Below are 26,456 nucleotides of genomic sequence, written 5' to 3'. Positions count from 1 at the left end.
GAAATGAACATGCTACAGCCACCAAACATGACAAGAAAATACATGGCAGGGATGCAAACAAGATTCTTAACAAAAGTCTGGCACTGAGCTACGGCCAATTCATCCATTAGGAGGTTCAAACAAGCATGGCAAAAACGCAAATGCAAAGCTGATTCCTGACTTAGTGAAATTAACACTTGTCTGAAATTTCAGATCACGAAGCCCTCTTCGGAGCAGCAAAACAACATGATACATGACCTGATTAAGAGAAGTAAGAACATGGCATGGAGATACTCAAGAAGCTTAACAAAAGACCCCAAGTGACCTGGGGCCAAAAGGGTTCACAAAATATACTAACGGGCACACGAACATAGCTAAAACACAATCAGTTTTCATACTTAGTGAAAACTGAGACATGCTGAAATATAACTCACGAAGGCACGTAAACGAGCTCGATGCACTCACCACGGTGCAAGTCATGGCAAGGAAAGCATACATCCATTAAGAAGGCATAAAATTCAAGCTAGACATGGCAATAACAATGGCATAGCATGCACGGATCAACTACAATAACATCGGCAAAGACACAAACAAGTTGACGATCTGCCCAGATTCACAATGAAGCAAAAGTAGAGCTCGATTAACTCAAGCTAGCGTGCTCCATAATTGCAAACAAAGACATGGACGGATAGAGAACTACAATGTTAACAAAACTCCCTTACTGATCATCCTCAAAAGAGGCACGGATCACTAGGAAACAACACGAACATATGGCATCATGAACTAAATAATCCCAGACTTAGTGAAAACTACTAAGTCCCTGAAAACAGATTTACCGGGTGCCTCACTTTGCAAGCTTGCACAAGTCACCACACACATCCTAAAAATGCATGGGTTGCACCTCTGGAAAGAAGACAAAATCCTTAACAAAACATATGAAGGACTCACAGGCATATCATGCACACAATAATCATGGCAAAAATGACAAAAGTCTAAGATGAAGTAGCAGATCTGACAAATAACTCACGAAGCCTCCTTCTAACAGCATTTCGGGCATCAATATGAGCTCAAATGAAAATGATGCAATGGAATAAAATGATGTACTCGTCAAGACGAACATTTTGATATGCTATTTGCATGAATCGGTGCTACGGATGCAAAGTTACGGGGCCGCGAACATGGGCATATGGATCTGCAGATTTCAGGACTTAGACGAAATTTATACCCTCTGCAAAAAGTCAACGGGACGAGGGTATCCCGGGACGGCGGGATCCGGGCGGCGGGGCTGTGTTTGGATCGGGGAGTGGGTGGATCTGATCCCACTCCCGGATCAGATCCGGCCCGGGGCTGAGGAGGCCGGCGATGGCCGACGGCGGTGGCGGTGCGGGACGGAGCCGGCGACCCGGCCGGCGAAGTCCGGCGAGAGGGCGCGGTCGCCGGTGCGCCCAGGCGGCGGCGAGGAGCGCGGGTGGCGGCAGAGGAATCGAGGCGAGGCGCGGCGGGGGCGGCGGGCGGCGAGCGGCGACGGGCGGCGGGCGGCGAGCTCGCGACGGTCGGCGCGGGGGGGCTGCCGGAGCGGGGCGGCTTCGGTGGCGGAGCCTCGCCGGCGTCGGAGGAGGAGGTCGGGCGCGGGGAAGAGGGAGCCGGGCGACGGCGTGGGCCTCGGGGCCCGGCCACGGGCCTCCCGGGCCTGGCGGCGGGGATGTGGGCGCACGCCCACGTGGCAGGCGGCGATTGGGCGTGGGGGCGGCGGCGGACGCGTCCGGCCGGGTCGGACAATGTCCGGCCGGGGTGAGGGGATTTTTAGGGTTTCGGAGAGGGAGAGAGATCCGAAAACGGGGGGGGGGGGCTATTTATAGGCATAAGTGGAGCTAGGAGAGTCCAAATGAGGTGCGGTTTTCGGCAACGCGATCGTGATCGAACGCTCTAGGACATGGAGCAGAGTTTGGTGGGTTTTGGGCCAAATTGGAGGGGTGTTGGGCTGCAACACACACGAGGCCTTTTCGGTCCCTCGGTTAACCGTTGGAGTATCAAACGAAGTCCAAATAATACGAAACTTGACAGGCGGTCTACCGGTAGTAAACCAAGGCCGCTTGGCAAGTCCCGGTCCAATCCGGAAATGTTTAATCCCCACACACGAAAGAAAGCTAGAAATGGCCACCGGAGGAGAACGAAGCGCCGGAATGCAAAACGGACAACGGGGAAAATGCTCGAATGCATGAGACGAATACGCATGCAAATGCAATGCACATGATGACATGATATGAGATGCATGAAAACGAAAACAACACACGGAGACAAAGACCTGAACCCGAGAAATAAATATAACTTAACGCCGGAAACGGCAAGAGTTGGAGTACAAATTGGGCAAGTTATATCTGGGGCGTTACAGCAGCCCCGGCAAGAACCTTGTCTAGGCAACTTGCCCAACACCAACATCGTAGCCACCCTTGAGCCTGTGAGTTCCGACGCCATCGACAGCATTGAAACCAAGGCTCAAGAAGTGCATGCATGGTGGCATGAAGATCTTTGTGGAAACCAGAAGCACACGAGACTAGATGATGACCAGAAGACGACGATCCTCGGCAAGATCCTTGCCAAGAATACCCATGAGACCCCCGGCAAGACCCTTGCCGGGGATGACCAAGATGTCACGGCAAGACCCTTGCCGTGGCCCAGGCAAGACTCTTGCCGAAAACATCCACGGGGCCGCAGCTAGGCCCACGTCTGCCAAGACTCCACCACCGTTCCCATGCAGCTACTAGCCCACCAGCTAGGCAGGCACCTACGTGGCGACGAGTGGCCTCTTGGCCGACTCAACAAGCACCTGCGTGGTAGCATGCAGATCTTTGTGAAGATTCAGCCACCGCACCAACTCAGCAGCCAGCCAACATGGCACTACACGCCTCGTCAGTTCGGACACACGTCCAAGCCAGGCGAGGCGGCGACAGCTGGGACGAGCTTCCTTGCCGTCCCCAATAAATCAAGAAGGGCACGTTGGCAGCGCATTAAATGTGTTTGTCCTACGGTGCCAGGAGATAGATTCGATTACTGTATACCTTTCCACCTCCTGTGTGCCACTGTGGCAGCCCCTTCTAACTATAAAAGGAGGTCCAAGGCGTACTGGAGAAGGATTCGGATTTTTTGGATGATGTATGCATCATAGCTAGTTCAAGAACTCAAGAACACTCAAATATACACCAAATCAGGACTAGGGTATTACGCATCCTCGCGGCCCGAACCTGGGTAAACGATCCTCGTGCTGGCTTCTAGACCCGCTCTTTGCACAACCTCGCGCCCGCCAACCGTAGCAAAAAGGGATCCCAGTGATCCCATAGGTGTCGTTTCCCCAGACACTATGGGAAGAATTAATGATGTTCTTATTCTTGAAAATAGGAATTATGTGCCCATAGATTTTATTGTTCTTGATATTTATTGCAACTCGTCTTGTCCAATTATTCTTGGTAGACCGTTTTTATGCACTATCGGTGTCGTGATTGCTATGAAAGAAGGCAATATTAAGTTCCAATTTCCTTTGAGGAAGGGTATGGAACACTTCCCTAGAACAATAATTAGGCCACCATATGAATCAATCATGAGGGCATCTGATGGATCTCGAAACAAAGATGACAAAACATAGATCCTTGCTTTATGGCTAGCTAAGGGCGTAAAACTATAGCGCTTGTTGGGAGGCAACCCAATGAATAAAATTTATTTTTGCTTTTCACCTTTTGTTCTTGAGTGTTAGCACAATTATGCTACTATTATGATTGTGTTTTTTGTGTTTTAATTAGTGTTTGTGCCAAGTAAAGCCTTTAGTATCTTCTTGGGTGATAGTTGTTTGATCTTGCTGGAAAAAAACATAAACTTTTGCACTCGCGAAAATAATATTCATTTTAACCACAGAGTGATAAAATACCAATTCCTTTTGACGTAGATTAATATGCAAATTTCACAGGACGTCCTAATTTTTCAGAGTTTTTGGAGTTAAAGAATTATTCGAAATATCCAGATTGCTACAAACTATTCTGTTTTTGACAGATTCTGCTTTCTTTTCGTTATGTGCTTGTTTTGATGGCTCTATGGTTTTCTTTGATGAGTTTTTGCCATTGAAAAGTTGGAATACAGTAGAAAGGAAGAGGAGAAGCCTAGTTCTTAATCCCCATAGAAAGGAAGAGGTTGACGCAGATCAGAAGGGCATACGGTATAAGGAGTAAAAAGAGCCATACGTCCCCTTCCACAATCAATTCCCTTACATAACTAAAGCATTTCTAGACAAGACTTCGGCCAGTTTGGCTTGGTAATCCTACAGGCAGTCAGGCTCTGATACCAAAGCTATCAGGAACCCGATCCTAAGTCACACCGACCTAGCATGTAACACATCATATCACTTTGCGGTCTCATGCACGGTATTCCCGCGGGTTCCACCTTACCTGGCCCGGGACCGTTTGCGCCTTTTGGCTCACGTATATGATAGTGTCGCCATCATCAACATGATAGAGAACCCGCGCCTACATGACTAGTCGTAAACCCAAAGTGGCACTAACTTACAGGGACAGGCATACATGACCCAGCAACGAACGTGTCGGTCATCAACGTGTGAACCCAAGTCGTAGCAAGCTACAAGGACTTAAAGGAACAACGCGTGACATTTCCCCGAAGGGATAGACACAGGAACGAAGGACACATGCTGGCCAGCTGAAGTGTTCCGGAGCAGTAGCAAGCTACCATGGCTCAGTGGAAGCACTAGGAGACATTTCCCAGTAAGAGAGGCTACCAAGAATAAACAACTAGGTTGTCGGATCCCACATACCAAGCATTTCAATAACATACACACAATATGCCTGATATGTGCAAATACAACATGGCATCACAAAAAAACTCTATGACTCAAAGTATTTATTCATAAGACTCCGAAGAGTCAGATATTACAAACATGGGTCACATGACCCAACATACAGAGCATATAGGCAACGGAAGCATAACATGTCTGAGTACAAACAACTACAAATGGAAAAGGCTGAGAAGCCTGACTATCTACACTACCTTCCCAAGGTACAAGATCGTAGCTGAGGTAACAAGCTAAACATCAAAGTCCACATGGATCTACTAGTGAGAGTGAAGTCTCTCTACAAAAACATAAATTAAGCAAACATGAGTATAGATGTACCCAGCAAGACTTACGTCAGAATTAGATACATATGCATCAGTATCAACAAAGGGATAGTGGGGTTTAACTGTAGCAAGCCAACTTTGACTCAGTGGCTATCTTGAACTACGTCTGCAAGTAACTCTTTTGAGGTGGCGCACACGAGTCCACATATTCACCAAATCAATACACCACTATGGATCCGCCCGTCTCCCTATGAGAACGCCATCCATAGCACTCACGCTTATCTTGCACATTTTAGCGTATCCACTTTCACTTATCGGACGCGGCTATTCGGATAGATCATTTATAACCCAGCAGGGGTGTACTTCTTCACACACGCTCACGCCACTGACCACCATGTACACGCCGTGTATCTTGGCAACCTTCAAGCGGAAGCCTGGCGAGGGAGTCGGCCACGACCTGACTAACCACACAAGTCTCTAGTCCAGGTTTATCGCCTATTCCGGTTCCATCCGCAAGGAGATCCGGCCATGGTGTCCTCAACGGCCCCAAATGATGTGTACAGGGTTCCCGGGTCACCAAATGGGCGACTCGGTACACCGGGCCACATGCCTACCGCATCACATCCCACCCCTCTGGTCAGCGTTGCGCACGGCCTCCAACATACTACAAACACCAAAAACTAGTTGCAACTCCTGGACAGAGATCAAGGCGATTAATAAGTCGAGAGGGGCACTTAAGCATTCCAATGCGTGGTAGTAGTTGTTCATGCATCACAAACACAAAACTTAGTTCCTGAGGACGGTTTCAATGAGACAACCCACCATGTACTCCTACATGGCCTCTCACCGCTACCTTTACCAAATCGTGTTCACACACTTAGCTCTCAATAGTAGGACATGTTCACCACATTCCAATTCATCCCTTATGAATCAGACCTTAATCAACTCTAAGCAGTAGCAGGCATGACAACAAGAATGAATGAGTAGACACATCAGGGCTCAAACAACCCCTACTCATGCTAGTGGGTTTCATCTATTTACTGCGACAATGACAGGTCATGCAGAGGAAAGGGGTTCAACTACCGCAGCAGGTAACACTTGAAGCGTTGTTTTCCTAATGTAGTAAAAGAGAGCAGAAGCGAGAGAGTGGGATTGTATCGGAATGAACAAGGGGGTTTTGCTTGCCTAGTACTTCTGAACATGATATAGCTCTTTAGTGTCATCGAACTCATCGCCGGAACATATGTCCGAGGGGGAACAACCACTGGCAAATAAGAGGGAACACAATCAATACAATGCAACAATATGATGCCTGAATGTGACATGGCAATATGTTTTGATTTGAGCTAATGCAGCTAGCAATGATTTAAATGGAGTTGGTTTGAACACTAAATTCAAATTCAAACTCCATATGTGAAAGTTCATATGCCATTTATATGATTTGTCCTAAACAGCATCCATAAGTTGTTCTAACATGCATGAAAATGGTACAGATGGAAAGATTAGATTTTTCTGATCATTTTTCATATATAAATAATTTCATTTGGAGTTACGGTTTATTTTCTATGATTTTTAGAAGTTTAGGATATGTTCTGAAAATAAATAAATCGTTTAGATTTATTTAAAATCCAGAAAAGTGATTACTGCATCAGCATTAAGTCATACTGACGTCACCTAGTCAACAGACCGTTCTAGGTCAAACCTGACCTGTGGGTCCAGCACGTCAGTGTGACAGGGCAGGATTAGACGCTGATCAGTGGGGCCAGGTCAACACTAACGTGGCAGGGTCAAACAAACATGTGGGGCTGGCTAGGTTAATCTAAACTAAGCAGGAAATAAATCCTGAGTTAATTAGGGCATGGGGCCCATATGTCAGTGAGAGAGGGGGTTAATTAACTGGGTCATCGGTGGCTAATGACAGCGCCACGATCATGTCGGAGACCAGCCGGCGGTGACCACAGGACACGGTGAGGGCACGCCGGACTTGCACTAGAGGTATCGGCTTGGCACGCTGAGGGCACCAGGGCATAGCCCTTGCTTGCCCGCATTGAGCAACAGTGGATTTGGTCGTGGGGGTCGCCGGAATCGGCACCGACGATGAGGTTTGCGGCGGTAGCAGGTCAGGCTTGTGCGGGCACGGCGCTGCAGCACGAAAGGGAGCTAGCTTGGCTGCGTTTTAGGTTCGTAGCAACGCGGGGATCATGTATGCGGGCTCGGACGTGAGGTTTGTCCTCTGCAACGACGGCGATGACATGGATGGCGGTGATGAGCTCACGACCATGGTTGGGAGCGAGGCTAGCTAGCGGGAACGAGAGAGGGATAAGAGGGGTTCGACGCGGAAGCTCACAGGGATTCCGGTGGAGCAAACAGCATGGACGGGGAAGCTCTGGGCGACGCAAATCAGACGAGAGTGGTCATCGGGGTAGAGGAAGAAGATTGCGATGTTGTGGTCGACTGTGGCCTTCTCCGATTGCCTGTATCGTCGTGAATATAAAGAAGAGTCCGGCAATGTTATGTGACCCATCGGTGAAGCCTGGGGTGCACGGTGGCTAAGGTGAACGATGACGGCGCTCTTGCGTGCTCACGGCGGTTGCATGGAAGAGAGAGCGGAGGAGGGGGAGGAGGTCCAGGGAGAGAGGGGACATGGCTGGAGAGCTGCGTGGCGGAGCCAGAGACATCCAGGGCATCGGGGACGCAGGCAGCTAGGCAGGAGTTGGCGAGGCGTGTGCCGGCGGGCTGTGGCGATGCGCCTCTATCCTTCTGTCAAAGGAGGAAGAAGACCGGCGAGCCCCTGGTGGGCTGGGACAGAACAGGAGCTGGGCTGGCTCTGCTGCAGGTAAGAAGCCCAGGTAAACTCTTTCTCTATCTTTCCTTCATTCTAGTTTCTATTTTCTAATTTTCTGTAATTGTTTTGGCTTTATTAAAAATGCCAGAGCATGTTCAAAAATCCTGAAAATATTTGTGGGAACTGTTTGGATTATTTCCAACATCCCTCATTTACCTTCAAGATTATTTGGACATTTAAAATATTTTATAGAATTTAAATGTCCAAATTCAAATAGTTATGCTTTAATTCAAAAATCCAGAGTGTCCTAGAGAAGTGTGCACCATTTTTGGCAGACGTTCTAGACCAATTCAAAAATGATGGACATTAGTGAAGGGCATTTTGGGTTCATTGAAAAGATTTAATTTTGACCGTAGTTGAATTCATTTGGTTCTAGGGTTTCAACATCCCCAATTCAAATTAATTTGAATTTAACATGATGCATGGATGCTCACAGATGCAACTAACTACTAGCAATTCAAGGGCTGTGACAACTCACCCCCACTAAATAAGAATCTCGTCGCGAGATTAAAGACGTGAGGTAAGAAGACAGAGGGGACACAAGCTAACACAATCTTCATGATCTAGGTTGCAAATCATAAGAACGTTGATTCGATCATCATCTTTGTCTCGACGTCTTGCTCTGAGAACTCCATCCAACATGACAACGAGAAGAGAGGGAGAATTTTAGAAGAATCGAACTTCTTGAGGTTCGAGCAACTTAGGATCATCTCAATGATCACAAGATCAACTCACGGAATGAGACGTATAAACATCTCTAGAGCTAAGAGGCAAAACATGCATCAGGAGGGACGGAAGAAACAATTTGACAAGGGTTTCAAAGTAGCAAGGAAACAATTACCATGATCCTATAACGGGGCACCTTGGAGAGGTGACTCGCATAATTATTCTCTTAAATGGCAAAAAGAATTACTTTTGATACCTAGATCATTGAAACTCTTTATACCAGCCTAAGGCAAATCACAATCGATCGCTTGGCGTAGTTCAAAGGAATGGCATATCCGGATTCGAATGGATGATGTGGACTACCTGGTTGAAGACAACGCGATGGATGATTTCTGCTTATCATCGAGAACGGATATGGCCCAGGGTAAGCCCACTTTTGAAGATGATCTTGAATAACAATTACTGAAAAGGCAGACTATAGTAATATGGCACAATGGCGGGTGCTAGCTGGGAACAAAATGCAAATGATGGGTATGTTCCAACCATCATATCTGCCTGAGATTCAGATCTGGTTGGTAACGGGATATTTCAGACAGCATGTCTGGAAAAGAAAGTGATGCAGAGCATCCCATGATCATCCCCATGGACGCATCTACACCTCCGACGACACCACTTGGACCAATGACAAGAGCCCGAGCGAAGGCTATCGAAGATAAGGTGAACACACTCCTCTCCGAACTACCACTTACTGTGCATGAGACTTGGCTACTACCTCAAGCGGAAACCCTATGTGTGATCAGGTGCTTGGAGGAAAGCCACGGACCAACTACACTCAACGGACAAGACGGTGAGGACACCAAGCTCTATGGACAAGAAGGAGTGCTCAAAACTCCCAGGTTCCGGACGACCGACGAGCTACGAACGTCCGACAACCTCCAGGAACCGGACGACCGACCCTCTCCGGACGACCGGCACACCCACACCCGAGCCGAATCTATGAATTTCCGAAGCCCTCCGGACGAGCGACGCCACGGACGCCCGACCCCGACCGGACGTCCGACCGAAGCCCACCCGAGCCGAATCTACGGACGTCTAACGAGCACCGGATGTCCGGACCCTCGCGAGCCTCTGGATGACCGGTAACTCCCGGACGTCCGATGCCTGTGTGATGTTTGCATGCTGGGCCGCAGCCCATGTACCCCTTCGACCTCTAAGATTATATATAGACCTTCTCCTCCTCTTTTCTAGGGTCAGCAAAGGATTAGCTCATATTTTGTGTGAGAGCTTTGCTCATCCACTTGGTTACCTTCTCCTCGGAGATAGCGCCTCCTCGAAGAAGATCCCCCAAGTGGGTTCAAGACCCCTTCATGGGAAGAACCTCAAGACCTCCTTGCGGAGAAGATCTTGCTACTTGTATCGTCCTTAGTTGACCATGGATCATGTGATCTCTTGTGCACTCGAGGATCTAGCATATGTGTGACTATTTCTTATTGGTTTAGTGATTCTCTCGTGTTTCCCCTTGTGTTTCCCCTCGTGTTCTTCGTGTTGATCGCGGAATCCACTCCTTTCATGAAAGATCGGCCTCTAGGGTTCCTACCCTACATCATCTAGGTATTAGAGCCATGTTGATCACGATTTCGGACCCTCCCCATTGTGTTTCTAGTCTTGTTTTTGTTGATTTTGTTCCTAATTCAAAAATTCCCCACAAAAATAGCCCCAAATTTATTTGCGATTTTTTGGTGTGATGAAATTTTTTTGGATTTGATCCTTGGATTTGCTTTGCCTTGAGTGGATCTAGCTTTTCCCTTTCGTCTCCACCTTTTCCATCCACGAAATCGCCCAGATTCAACGACTTTCGACCTCTCCATCACGAAACCTTGCTGTTCATCCCGTTCCTGAATTTCACCTAGGCACCGAACGTCCGACAGCCTCCGGACGTCCGACGACCGGACAACCGTAAACCCCCAGCACCACCATTGCTTATCCGTTTTGCACTCTGACTCGTTTTGCAACTTTGTTCTTTGAGAATTTGAATTGCGGTTCCGTGTCCAATTGTGTTTCGGCTATTTACGTACGGTTCGATATCAACATCACTGCCCCTCATCTTCGCCACGGACGCGTCATCGACTACAACCGCTACACCATTTTGACACCATACCGTAAGAGAGAACGGTAACATCATCTTGGTATTGGATACATCATTCTTGCCATTACATTGATAGCCATCATAGCCTTACTCCTTTGCATCTCTTACCCATCGAGACTAGCCTTTGAGTATTGCCGCCAACGTGACTTTTGCACATTAGCAATCATACTTCCCATAGCATAATACATCATTGGTGCATATCTTGGTATCATCTCTTGTGTCACAATGTTGTCATCGCATACACAATTGCTATCTTGGTTCGTGAAGCATTGCAAGAGAAAAGAGCTCAAGCAACAAGGAGCCAAACAAGCTTTTAAGCAAAAGGGAAAGATAAGCAAAGAGCTTTTAAGCAAGAACCATAGCATCATACAACATTAAGATTGTCATACTAGATCATCTTTGATCATATCATTGAAACACCATACATAGAGCATACTTGGGATAGAAGTCGTTGCATTTTTTTTGCTTAGTAGGTTGTGCACAAGTCTTTGCATCCGCCTATTATGCAATCGTGCTAACGTCTCTCTATTGTCGTGCAACAAGAGCATTTTCGTGGATTCCACATTTTGGCTCATCCTTTGTTGAACGACCCCACTTATCTCTTTGTGTGTGTGTTTCCATGCACCTTATATTGCTTGGTCTACTTGTTGCATTGCAAACTTGCGAATCTTTTCCAACATTATTGAAGCTCACTAACAATTGCATCAAATTGTGCCACCATCCTAACCAAGATCCACCACAAGCTTTTACTTGTGTAGGTGTGAGAAACCGAAAAGAATTGGTACCAATTGTGCTATTTCCTTGTTCCACATTGGAGTGATCATTGATCCACCTTCAACTTCGGTCAAGGTACATTTGGTATATGTTCTTCTCTTTCTCCCACTCACATATTTCTCTTGGAATGATGGATAGTCCAAGTACTTCTACCAACCCACTCTTCATCGGGCAATACGACGACATGAACTCCTATGTCACCAAGAACCACCTCTTTGGTGCACAACGTGCTTTGCATCAAGAGCAACAATCAATGAGTGAATGCATCGACAACCTCACCACCGACTTGCGACTCTCTGAGCAACGTACAAGAGACTACTTCAACCACAAGCATGACAATCACAAGCAAGAGAATGATGCAAGAAGGGACGAGATTTGTGCTTTGTTGCTCAACCATTCTTCTTCCACTTCGTCCTCATCAAGATGGAGCCGCTCAAGTCGACACTCCGACTTTAACGTCTCCGGCTCAAGTACACCGACATCGAACACTCTTTGACGTGTCGCGCGCAATGATAGTCAAGCAAGCCTCAATCCTCTACGCGACACTGACTCTCAAGAGCACCGACACCGTCAAAACCAAGCTACCTTTGCACAAGAACGAGAACGGCAACGACAACGCCAACACGAAGAGGAAGAGTGAGCGCGTCTACACCAAGATGCACAAGATGCCGAGGCGCAACGCCAAGAACAACAACTCCGTGAAGCTCAAGCACTTGAGGCACAACGTGCCCTTCAAGATTCAAGTCACACCATCGCCACACGCAATCACCATCGGCGTGAACAAGAAGAAGCACTTCGCAAATAAGTTCAAGAGAGGATTTACCAATCACGTGCTCATCGTCAAGTTCCTCAAGTTCGTCCTCGAGCTCAACAAGCCCCTCCACAAGCTCCACAAGAACCTCAAGTTCACCAAGAGCATGAAGACAATGGACATCCTCCACAACAAGAGCAACACGAGGTTGACAAACCTCCTCGCCAAGAGCAACACGAGTTGGACAATCCTCAACAACATGGGCGTCATCATCCCCGACCCCAACACAATGAAGAGCAACGCTACGGCAAGCTAAAGTTCACCATGCCCAAGTTCAATGGAAGCAACGATCTCGAAGAGTACCTTTGATGGGCATTGAAGGTCGACAAAATCTTCCGCTTGCACAACTATGAAGAAGAGAAGAAGATCGCGATGGCATCCCTTGAGTTCCAAGACTATGTCCTCATTTGGTGGGAACAAGTCATCGAGCGCTGTGAGGCAAGAGGTGAACCACCCATCACTACTTGGGTGCAAATGAAGGATGTCATGAGAGCACGCTTCGTGCCTACCTACTACAACTACGACCTCTTAAAGAAACTCCAACTACTCAAGCAAGGAACCAAGAGCGTTGAAGAGTACTACAAGGAAATGGAGATTGCAATGATACAAGCCAATGTCACGGAAGATGATAAGCAAACTATGGCACGTGTCTTGAATGGACTCAATCATCCCATCAAGAAGATCACCAACTTCCATCCATACTCGAACCTCATCGAGCTAGTGCATCAAGCTACCAAAGAGGAACGTCAAGTGCAAGAAGACTTCAAGTATGCCAAGTTCTCATCCAAGTCATACGGCTTCTCCAACACCCAACTTTCAACGACTCCACCACCTTCTACATCAACAAAGCCTTCTACAGGCAACATCGACAAGTCGAGTTACAAGAAAGCTTCGTAAACCCCAAGTCATCCTCCTACAACGAGAAACTTCAAGCCGAGAGCTTCATCGTCATCTACCCCAACCGATGAGACCATCAAGACAAGTTCCTTCAAATGCTTCACCTGTGGAGGCCGAGGCCACAAGTCCTTTGCGTTGACCTACGCAAGCGAACCATGATCCTCAACGATGATGGTACATACGACTCCATGAGCGAAGGAGAAACAGAAGCACTTGAGAAAGTCGCCATGCACCGGCAAGTGAACGATGAAGAGGAACAAGTCTTTTGCGATGAAGATTCAAGTCCCGCTCTAGTTGTCTCCAAGGTCTTGACTCTTCAACATCACCAAGAAGAAGACCAAAGATGCAACATATTCCATACCAAGGCCGGCATCGATAGAAGGTCCCGTCAAGGTCATCATCGATGGAGGGAGTTGTCATAACTTAGCAAGTGAAGAACTTTGCTCCAAGATCCAATTGCCCAAGACGAAGCACCCACATCCCTACAAGGTTCAATGGCTTAGCGACTCCGGCACTATCCAAGTCGAGCATCGAGTACAAGTCCCCTTCAAAATTGGCGCCTACGAAGACACTTTGGAGTGTGATATCGTTCCAATGACCGTTTGCCACCTTCTTCTTGGACGCCCATGGCAATTTGATAGAGGTGTCATCCACAACGGCCGAACAAACCACTACATCTTCAAGATGAAAGGAAAGGAGTACGTACTTCGTCATATGTCTGCAAGCCAAGTGATCGCCGACAAGCAAGCCACCCATCGTGGAGAGAATGGTGAGAGAGCGAACCACCAAAAAGAGAGTGAGCACCACAAGCCCAAATCGAGTGCCTCCACGATGAGCGACAAGAAGAACTTAGTTCTATTTGCCACCAAAAGTGAGATACGAGGAGTGTGTGAGAACCCATCTAGTGTCCTACACTATGTCCTTTTGTGCAAGGATGACGCACCAAAAGGTAACAACTCTCACGCTCTACCTTTAGTGTTGTCTTCTCTTTTGCAGGAATTCCAAGATGTTTTCCCCGACGAGCTACCTCCGGGACTACCTCCACTATGAGGCATCGAGCACCGCATCGACCTCATCCCCAGAGCACCTCTTCCGAACAAAGCTTCCTACCATGTCAACCCCAAAGAAACCAAAGAAATACAAAGGCAAGTAAAGCATCTCATAGACCATGGACATGTGCGTGAAAGTTTGAGTCCTTGTGTCGTTCCAGTCATTCTTGTGCCAAAACGAGATGGTAGCTTTCACATGTGCTCCGATTGTAGACCTATAAATGCTATCACCATTCGATATAGGTATCCCATTCCATACCTTGATGGTATGCTTGATGAACTTAGCGGTGCCACTATATTTTCCAAAATTGATCTTAAAAGTGGTTACTATCAAATCCGCATACAAGAGGGTGATGAATGGAAAACCGCTTTCAAAACAAAGTTTAGTTTGTATGAGTGGTTAGTCATGCCTATGGGTCTATCATAAGCACCGGGTACTTTCATGTGTCTTATGAATCATGTCTTTCGCCCTTACATTGGTGAGTTTGTTGTGGTCTACTTCGATGATATCCTTGTTTACAGCAAATCTCTTAAAGATCATGTCACCCATGTCCGAACCGTTTTGCAAACTCTTCGAAAAGAGCGTCTCTATGCTAACATGGAAAAGTGCCTTTTTGGCGTTGATAAGCTCGTTTTCTTAGGTTTTGTTGTTTCCTCTAAGGGTGTTCATGTTGATGACTCTAGATCAATGCTATTAAAACTTGGCCCCAACCAACCAATTTGCAACAAGTGCGTAGTTTCCTTGGGTTAGCCGGTTTCTACCGTAGATTCGTGAAGGACTTTAGCACCATTGCTTCACCTTTGCATGCTTTGAGCAAGAAAAATGCGCCTTTTGTTTGGGGACCATCCCAAGATACCACTTTCAATGAGCTTAAGAATCTGCTTACTCATGCTCCCGTGCTCGCATTACCCAACTTTGACAAACCCTTTGAGATTCATTGTGATGCTAGTGGTAATGGCATAGTAGGTGTGTTAAAGCAAGAGAAGCGCCCCATAGCTTTCTTTAGTGAGAAACTTTCCGGAGCGCAACTCAATTACCCCATCTATGACAAAGAATTATATGCTTCAGTGCGAGTTTTGCATAAATGGGAACACTATCTTCGCCCTCATGAATTCATCATTCATACCGATCATGAAACGCTAAAATACCTTAAGGGTCAAACCTAGTTGAACAAGCATCATGCTAAATGGAGTGAATTCATTGAGTCTTTTCCTTATATCATCAAGTACATCAAAGGTAAGGAAAATGTTGTGGCGGATGCACTTTCCCGTATATGCATGCTTGTTACTCAACTTGCATTGGATGTCATTAGCTTTGAGCACATAATACTTGTATGAGCATGATCCTACTTTTGCTATTCCTCATGCCAAATGTTTGACGCATACCTCTTGGGAACACTATTACATCAAAGATGGATATCTTATGAGAGCTAACAAGCTTTGCATCCCCGAGTCTTCTCTTCATTTGTTGCTTTTGCAGGAATCGCATGGAGGAGGACTAATGGGACATTTTGGACACGACAAGACTTTCGCCACGCTCTCCAAGAACTACTATTGGCCCAAGATGTTTGGCGACGTCAACCGCTTCACCAACTGATGATATACATGTCGCAAAGCTAAGTCTAAAGTTCAATCCCATGGCCTAGGACTCGAAATGGAAAGGATTCGGTATTTGTTGTTGTGGACTGATTTTCTTAGATGGCACATTTCATTCCTTGCAACAAGATAGACGATGCTTCACATGTTGCCAATCTCTTTTGTAGGGAAATATTGCGTCTACATGGAGTGTCAAAGACGATTGTCTCGGACCGCGATGTCAAGTTCCTAAGCTACTTTTGGAAGACCCTATGCACCAAGCTCGGAATCAAGCTACTCTTCTCCATGGCGTACCATCCACAAACCGAGGGCCAAACGGAGGTGACCAATTGCACACTATCCACTCTACTTCGCATGCTCATCAAGAAGAACATCAAGGAGTGGGAAGAGTGTCTACCTATCGCCGAGTTCGCCTACAACCACGCAAGACACTCAACAACCGGCAAGTCCCCCTTCGAGGCCGTCTACGGATTCAACCCATTGTCACCATTGGACATTCTTCCTCTACCACTCCAAGAGCACATCAATATGTACGCAAGTGCACGTGTGAATCACCTCAAGAAGGTGCATGAAGATACAAGGCACACCATCAAGCGCCAAGTACAATGACTTGCGACCAAGATCAACATAAACAAGCAACCCATGGTCTTCAACATTGGTGATCTTGTGTGGCTACACCTTCGCAAAGACCGCTTCCCCACCGAACGCAATTCCAAACATTTAGCTCAAGTGGATGGACCCTTCAAGGTGCTTGCACGCTACAACAACAACGCTTACAAGATCGACCTCCCACGCGACAACTACAACGTGAGCGACATCTTCAATGTCAAGGACCTCTCACCCTACCATGGTGATGAAGAATTTGATCCGAGGTCGGATCTTTCCCAAGGGAGGGGAGATGATGTGGAGCATCCTATGATCATCCCCATGGACGCATCTACACATCCAACGACACCACTTGGACCAATGACAAGAGCCCGAGCGAAGGCTATCGAAGATAAGGTGAACTCACTCCTCTCCAAACTACCACTTTCTATGCATGAGACTTGGCTACTAACTCAAGCGGAAACCCTATGTGTGATCAGGTGCTTGGAGGAAAGCCACGGACAACTACACTCAATGGAAAAGACAGTGAGGCTGCCAAGCTTTATGGACAAGAAGAAGGATAGCTCGAAACTCCCAGGCTCCCGATGACCGGCGACCTACGGACGTCCGACGACCTCCAGGCACCGGACGACCGGCCCTCTCCGAACGACCGGCACACCCACACCCGAGCCGAATCTACGGATTTCCGAAGCCCTCCGTACCATTGACGCCCCGGACGCCTGACCCCGACCGGTCGTCTGACCGAAGCCCACCCGAGCTGAATCTACGGACGTCCGACGAGCACCGGACGTCCGGACCCTCGCGAGCCTCCGGACGATCGGTAACTCCCGGATGTCCGATGCTTGTGTGTTGTTCGCGTGTTGGGCTACAGCCCATGGACCCCTTCGACCTCTAAGACTATATGTAGACCTTCTCCTCCTCTTTTTTAGGGTCAGCGAAGGATCAGCTCATATTTTGTGTGAGAGCTTTGCTCATCCACTTGGTTACTTTCTCCTCGGAGAAGATCCCCCAAGCGGATTCAAGACCCTTCATGGGAAGAACCTCAAGACCTCCTCACGGAGAAGATCGTGCTACTTGTATCGTCCTTAGTTGACCATGGATCGTGTGATCTCTTGTGTACCCGAGGATCTAGCATATGTGTGACTATTTCTTGTTGGTTTAGTAATTCTCTCTTGTTTCCCCTTGTTTTTCCCCTCGTGCTCTTCGTGTTCATCGCGAAATCCGCTCCTTTCGTGAAAGATCGACCTCTAGGGTTCCTACCCTACATCAGAAAGGTAGCAACACAATCGACAAGATGATGTTGTGAGATTCTTGGGAAATGAACTACAATAGCAAGCTCCAAAACATGAGCTGGTTTTTCTACATACATGTGAACATGTTGTCCAAGACAAGAATGACCACATAGTAGTCTTATGGCAAGCACTACCGAGTTCAGGTAGAAACCATCATTGAGGATATCGAAGTATTGTGCATTACCATGGATTAGCAGTTAACTTCTTTTCCTGGAACAAATCAATTAGTGGCTTGGTGTGCTAGGGATTTATATAGAATGAAGGTTTCAAGTCTCCAGACCACAGAACACTTCGCACATATGCATGACTGACTTGGGACGATTCCATAGGAAGCGAAACAAACTTTCTCAAATTCACGGCGGCAACTTGCATCATATGCATGTGAATTAGAGGAAGCCACTTCTTCCATCAAAACATAAATTTCATGAGCTAGGACGAAGAAAATTATTTCAAAAGTTTCCAACACTAACTTAGAAGTTCAACATGAATCATGGACAAGACGAAAATGTTGTCAATGGGCTCAACAACAAACCATCCAGGCTTCCATATAGATGGAATTCCACAATTAAGTGAACACGGTGATAGCATTGGTCAGACCAAAGGATATAATGATGTATGCTCGAAGAAACAACCACGAGTAAGACAACATTATGAACATCGTTGGTACTGATTTGATTTGACGATAGCCCATACTCAAATCAAAGTTTGGATAAGACAATAGATCCAACAACTGATCACGGAGATCAATTGATGAAGATATCATCTTTCTTCAACATACACACAAACACACAAGATATGCCTTTGGAGTGAACTAAGTGGATTAAGCTTTTATCTCCCAGCTCTCCAAGTTGTTGTTTAGCTTAACCAATTAGGAGGTATCCAACACATATTCTTGGAGAAAAGGGTGGTTTACAAGAAAACCATTTGATCGCAGACTCAACATAATGGTCAGGGAACAACCTGGTAATACTTCCTATCCGGAAAATCATGAACCACTGTTATGTTATTAAGCTCGGGAACAATCTTGCTTCTCAGGGCAAGACGATATGATCAAAAGAGCAAGGGATTGACACAATCCTAACTCATTGATCGGAGAGTGCACCGTAAATAAGGACTGGGTAGCACGATCAATCTTAGGATGATGATTCAATAACCAGCATGCTAAGAGAGAGAGTATTGTCCATTAACTACCAAGCAACGAGATTGCTAGGACTATTGATTTCACACATCACAGTTCACTTGTCGGCATTCCGGTTACAACAACACGGGGCCGAGGAATGAATAATGATGGCGAGAAGTATTACTGCGTCAAGAATTCATAAGAGGTGGTGCAATTCTCATGACAATCCTGACATAAAGGGGTAATACTCCAAAGTATAACAGAACAAAAGCTGTTTTGGCATTTTGATCTGCGGAATACAACTGCTTTGACCCAATCCCAGAGATGGACGAGGTACTAGAGTTTATTTCTCCTAGTCATTCCGGAATAGAATGGCTTGACGAACCACAAGAGAAATAGGCATTGATGAACGATGCACGCATACTCTTGACTATCAAATGATAGACGGAGGTCAGAATACAACTAAAGAGAACAACTCAAAGGAATATATAATTTTCTGAGTTGTGGACTCATAGATTAGTATGTCGAACAAGTTCCAGCATATTTCTTCCGGATAACCCATGCAGAAGAGAAAGGACTGGCAGGTTCACAGTATAGAATCGAGACCTCATCAAGAGCACTCTGGTTGTGATCTTTTGGTTCAAAAGAACTTCTGTCGAGGATAGTTCACGGTATTGGAAGAATGATATACCACGGACCTTGAGGACTATCGCAAAGGTTACTAATATCCTAAAGGAACTAGCAAACACTATCAACATGAAGTAAGTAGGGTGAATCTCGGGTTCAAGAACCCAGGAATAGAATGCCTACTAACTAAATGGCATCACAAGATGCTTTCGAGAGTGACGGCCAGAATCATCACACTGGGAACACAAAACATGGTTAGATTACTAGGTGATCCTCTAAGACACCTGGGGTCATAATAATAGCTCCAACATATATGTTGAGGCAACAAAGTACCTCAACTCTCCAATTAGTGTGGTTAAACTTGCCCAAAGAAACATCGGGAACGGGAAGAAAGATTTGCAAGTGCATCAGACTATTTAGAAACCTGGGATGACTCGGACAACATAACAGATGTAAATGCTCAAAAGATTTGAGACATCCTGCAAATTGGTGGCATAACCACTTAACATCACAATATCAAGGTTCTGAAATCAACTATCAACATACGGAAGTACTAGAACTGAACTGAGACTTGAATACATCAATTTATAAGTCTAAGGATTAGTAACACGTGACCATGATAGGAAGAAGCGAAGCCTAGTTCTTAATCCCTATAGAAAGGAAGAGGTTGACTCAGATCAGAAGGGCACAAGGTATAAGGAGTAAAAAGAGCCTTACGTTCCCTTCCACAATCAATTCCCTTACATAACTAAAGCATTTCTAGACACGACTTCGACCAGTTTGGCTTGGTAATCATACAGGCAGTCAGGCTCTGATACCAAAGATGTCAGGAACCCGATCCTAAGTCACACTGACCTAGCATGTAACACATCATAGCACTTTGCGGCCTGACACACGGTATTCCCACGGATTCCACCTTACCTGGCCCGGGACCGGTTGCAACTTTTGGCTCACGTATATGATAGTGTCGCCAGCATCCATATGACAGAGAACCCGGGCCAACATGACTAGTCATAAACCCAAAGTGGCACTAACTTACAGGGACACACATACATGACCCAGCAACGAACGTGTCGGTCATCAACGTTTGAACCCAAGTCGTAGCAAGCTACAAGGACTTGGAACAACACGTGACATTTCCCCGAAGGGACAGACACAGGAATGAAGAAGGACACATGCCAGCCAGCCTAAGTGTTCCGGAGTAGTAGCAAGCTACCACGGCTCAGTGGAAGCACTAGGAGACATTTCCCGGTAAGAGAGGCTACCAAGAATAAACAACTAGGTTGTCGGATCCCACACATAACAAGCATTTCAATAACATACACACAATATGCCCGATATGTGCAAATACAACATGGCATCACAACAAAACTCTATGACTCGAAGTATTTATTCATAAGACTCCGAAGAGTCAGATATTACAAACATGAGTGACATAACCCAACATACAGAGCATACAGGCAACGGAAGCATAACATGTCTGAGCACAGACAACTACAAATGGAAAAGGCTGAGAAGCCAGACTATTTATACGACCCTTCCAAGGTACAAGATCGTAGCTGAGGTAACAAGCTAAACGTCGAAGTCCACATGGATATACTAGTGATACTGAAGTCTCTCTGTAAAAACATAAATTAAGCAAACGTGAGTACAAATGTACCCAGCAAGACTTACATCAGAACTAGCTACATATGCATCAGTATCAACAAATGGATGGTGGGGTTTAACTGTAACAAGCCAGCTTTGACTCAGTAGCTATCCTGGACTACGTCTGCAAGTACCTCTTTTGAGGTGGTGCACGCGAGTCCACATATTCATCAAATCAATACACCACTATGGTTCCGCTCCCGTCTCCCTACGAGAACGCCATCCATAGCACTCACGCTTATCTTGTGCATTTTAGAGTATCCACTTTCACTTGTCTATGTACTACATAGGCAACCCAGAAGTCCTTTACCGCGGACACGGCTATTCGAATAGATCATTTATAACCCTGCAGGGGTGTACTTCTTCACACATGCTCTCGCCACTTACCACCATGTACACATCATGTATCTCGGCAACCTTCAAGTGGAAACCTGGCGAGCGAGTCAGCCATGACCTGAGTAACCACACAAGTCTCTAGTCCAGGTTTATGGCCTATTCGAGTTGCATCTGCAAGGAGATCCGGTCGGGGTGTCCTCAACGGCCCCAAACAATGTGTACAAGGTTCCCGGGTCACCAAACGGGTGACTCGGTACACCGGGCCACATGCCTACCGCATCACAGTCCACCCCTCGGGTCAGCGCTGCGCACAGCCTCCAGCATACTACAGACACCGAAAACTAGTTGCAACTCCTGGACAGAGATCAAGGCAATTAATAAGTCGAGAGGGGCACTTAAGCATTCGAATGTGTGGTAGTAGTTGTTCATGGATCACAAACACAAAACTCAGTTCCTGAGGACGGTTTCAATGAGACAACCCACCATGTACTCCTACATGGCCTCTCACCACTACCTTTACCAAATCATGTTCACACACTTAGCTCTCAATAGTAGGACCTATTCACCACATTCCAATTCATCCCCGATGAATTAGACCTGACTCAACTCTAAGAAGTAGTAGGCATGACAACAAGCATGAATGAGTAGGCACATCAGGGCTCAAACAACTCCTACTCATGCTAGTGGGTTTCATCTATTTACTGTGGCAATGACAGGTCATGCAGAGGAAAGGGGTTCAACTAGCACAACAGGTAACAGTTGAAGTGTTGTTGTCCTAATGCAGTAAAAGAGAGCATAAGCGAGAGAGTGGGATTGTATCAGAATGAACAAGGGGGTTTTGCTTGCCTGACACTTCTGAAGATTATATAGCTCTTCACCGGTGTCATCGAACTCATTGTCCGAACATACGTCTATAGAGGGGGAACAACAACCGACAAATAAGAGGGAACACAATCAATGCAATGCAACAATATGATGCATGAATGTGACATGGCAATATGTTGTGATTTGAGCTAATGCAGCAAGCAATGATTTAAATGGAGTTGGTTCGAACACTAAATTCAAATTCAAACTCCATATGTGAAAGTTCAGATGCCATTTATATGATTTGTCCTAAACAGCAGCCATTAGTTGTTCTAACATGCATGAAAATGGTACAGATGGAAAGATTGGATTTTTCTGAACATTTCGTTTGGAGTTACGGTTATTTTCTATGATTTTTAGAAGTTTAGGATATTTTTTGAAAATAAATAAATCATTTGATTTATTTAAAATCCAGAAAAGTGATTACTGCATCAGCATTAAGTCATACTGATGTTACCTGGTCAATAGACCGTTCCAGGTCAAACTGACCTATGGGTCCAGCACGTCAGTGTGACAGGGCAGGATTAGAGGCTGACCAATGGGTCCAGGTCAACACTAAGGTGGTAGGGTCAAACTGACATGTGGGCCGGCTAGGTTAATCTAAACTAAGAAGGAAATAAATCCTGAGTTAATTAGGGCGTGGGGCCCATATGTTAGTGAGAGAGGGGGTTAATTAGCTGGGTCATCAGTGGCTAATGATAGCGCCACGTCAGCACGTCAGAGACCAGCCGGCGGCAACCACAGGACACGGCGGGGGCACGCCAGATTTGCGCTAGAGGGATCGACTTGGCGCGCTGAGGGCACCAGGGCATAGCCCTTGCTTGCCCGCATGAGCAGCAGTGGATTTGGTCGTGGGGATCACCGGAATCGGCGCCGACGACGAGGTTTGCAGTGGTAGCAGGTCGGGCTTGCGCGGGCGCGGCGCTGCAGCACGAAAGGGAGCTACCTGGGGTGCGTTTTAGGTTCGTAGCAACGCGGGGAGCATGTACGTGGGCTCGGACGTGAGGTTTGTCCTCTGCAACGACGCCGACGACATGGACGCCAGCGATGAGCTCACGGCCATGGTTGGGAGTGAGGCTAGTGAGCAGAAACGAGAGAGGGAGAAGAGGGGTTCGACGTGGGAGCTCACAGGGATTTTGGTGGAGCAAACAACATGGACGGGGAAGCTCTAGACGACGTGAGTCGGACGACGGCGGTCGTCGGGGCAGAGGGCGAAGATGGCGATGTTGCGGTCGACTGTGGCTTTCTCTGGTCACCTGTGTCGTCGTGAATATACAGAAGAGTCTAGCAATGGGATGTGACCCAGCGGTGAAGCCTGGGTGCGCGGTGGCTAAGGTGAACAGCGACAGCGCTCTCGGGTGCTCACGGTGCTCGCGCGGGAGAGAGAGCATAGGAGGGGGAGGAGGTCCAGGGAGAGAGGGGAGAGGGCTGGAGAGCTGCATTGCGGAGCCAGAGACATTCAGGGCATCGGGGACGCAGGCAGCCAGGCGGGAGGTGGCGGGGCGTGTGCCGGTGGGCTATGGCCACGCACCTCTGTCCTTCTGTCAAAGGAGGAAGAAGACCGGGGAGCCCCTGGTGGGCTGGGCCAGAACAGGAGCTGGACCGGCTCTGCTGCAGGTAAGAAGCCCAGGTAAACTCCTTCTCCCTCTTTCCTTCATTCTAGTTTCTGTTCTCTAATTTTCTACAGTTGTTTTAGCTTTATTAAAAATGCCAGGGCATTTTCAAAAATCCTGAAAATATTTGTGGGAACTGTTTGGATTATTTCCAACAGCCTTCATTTACCTTCAAGATTATTTGGACATTTAAAATATTTTATAGAATTTAAATGTCCAAATTCAAATACTTATGATTTAATTCAAAAATCAAGAGTGTCCTAGTGAAGTGTCCACCATTTCTGGCAGAGGTTCTAGACCAATTCAAAAATGATGGACATTAATGAAGGGCATTTTGGGTTCATTGAAAAGATTTAATTTTGACCCTAGTTGAATTCATTTGGTGCTAGGGTTTAAACATTCCTAATTCAAATTAATTTGAACTTAACATGATGCATGGATGCTCACAAATGCAACTAACTACTAGCAATTCTAGGGCTGTGACACCCCTGCACTACAAGTGGCTTGTCTGCTGCATCTCCTCGGGGCCCGGACCAGACACACTCCCAAAGCATCGGTACGGGCGTTCAACATCACCAACCCCAAGCTTGAGCCCAGGCCCCAGACCCAGTTGAGGGAGTCCTGGACTAAGGCGTCCTCGAGCGTCCGGCCTATTGGGCGTGGGATGGATTGATGGGCTATGAAGGTACAAGACCGAAGACTTTCACCCGTGTCTGGTTGGGACTCTCCTTGGCGTGGATGGCAAGCTTGGCGTTCGGATATGAAGATTCCTTTCTCTGTAACCGATGTTGTATAACCCTACTCTCCTCTAGTGTCTATACAAACCGGAGGGTTTTAGTCCGTAGAATCAATCATAATCAAATAGGCTAAACTTCTAGGGTTTCAGCCATTACGATCTCGTGGTAGATCAACTCTTGTAACCCCCATACTCATCAATATTAGTCTAGCAGGACGTAGGGTTTTACCTCCATCGAGAGGGCCCGAACCCGGATAAACATTGTGTTCCCTATCTCCTGTTACCATCAACCTCAGACACACAGTTCGGGACCCCCTACCCGAGATCCGCCGGTTTTGACACCAACATTGGTGCTTTCATTGAGAGTTCTGTTGTGTCGTCATCAGGAGGTTCGATGGCCCCGTCAATCGTCTACAACAATGTTGTCCAGGGCGAAACCTTGCTCCCCGGACAGATCTTCGTATTCGGTGGCTTCGCATTGCGGGCCAACTCACATGGCCATCTAGAGCAGATCGATAGCTACGCCCCTGGCCGTCAGGTCAGATTTGGAAGCTTGAACTACGTCGCAGATATCCGTGGAGACTTTATCTTTGACGGATTCGAGACCACGCAGCCGCTCCCTTACGCCACGATGAACATGACTTAAATCCGTCATCGGACCATGCCCAGGGGATAGCGCCTGTAACTGCTTTGGCCCTAGATCTGGAGCAGATTGCGCCATCCGAGGACGGGACACTCAACCCCGCCATGTAAATCGTAGACTCAGCGGCGTTAGAGCCGCATACCGACCCAACCTCGAGTAGGATCCGTGTCACCGGAACCCCGGAACCGTTTCCGTCTACAAGTTCCGAACCATGTGCGTCCGCGCACGACGAGCTTGATCAGGCATCGATCGTCAATTCAGCTCCATGAACATCTTTTGGCACTCGCCTTTAGGCGACGTGCTAAACTCATTAAAAACACTCTCCTTAGTGGGGGACTCTCAGCCGAATTATATCCGGTTTGAACTGGAGGCTGACGACGAATAATTCTGCTTCCCACGCCCCACCCAGTTAATAGCCACTGTCGAAGACTCAACCGACACGCTCAATTACGGCTCCGAAGACATCAACGGTATGGACGACGATGCAGGAGAGGAGCAAGCCAAAAACCCACCGTTCACCGGACAATGGACGGACACCTCCTCATATGATGTATACATGGTAGATGCACCAAAAGAGAATAGTGGCAATGACAAGGAAGATCCAATTGAGGATAAACCTCCTGAGATACAACCAAAATGTCGGCGTCAGCGGCGCCGCTCTAAATCACGCCGCAGCAAAGACAGCAACACCGGCACAGGAGAAGATAACACTCCGGACGGTGCCAAAGATAATGAAGACCCCGTTGAGGCAACTTCCGAACAGGACCAAAGGGAAGATGGGCGCGTCAGCCCTGACGAACAGGCCATGCACGAAGACTCGGAGGACAGAAATTATCTTCCACTCTCCGAGGATGAGATGAGCCTCGACGACGAGGATTTTATCATTCCTGATGAACCTCTCGAGCAGGAGCGCTTTAAGTGTCGGCTAATAGCCAGTGCAAGAAGCCTGAAAAAGAAGCAGCAACAGCTTCAAGCTGATCAGGATTTGCTCAATGATAAATGGACTAATGTCTTGGCAGCCGAGGAATACGGTCGTGAGCGACCACCCAAAAGTTACCCGAAGCGCAAATTACTACCTCAATTCGATGATGAGG

Source organism: Triticum urartu, chromosome 7 (assembly GCF_003073215.2).
Source record: "Triticum urartu cultivar G1812 chromosome 7, Tu2.1, whole genome shotgun sequence".
Lineage (NCBI taxonomy): Eukaryota > Viridiplantae > Streptophyta > Magnoliopsida > Poales > Poaceae > Triticum > Triticum urartu.
Note: the sequence above shows the minus strand (reverse complement) of the source record.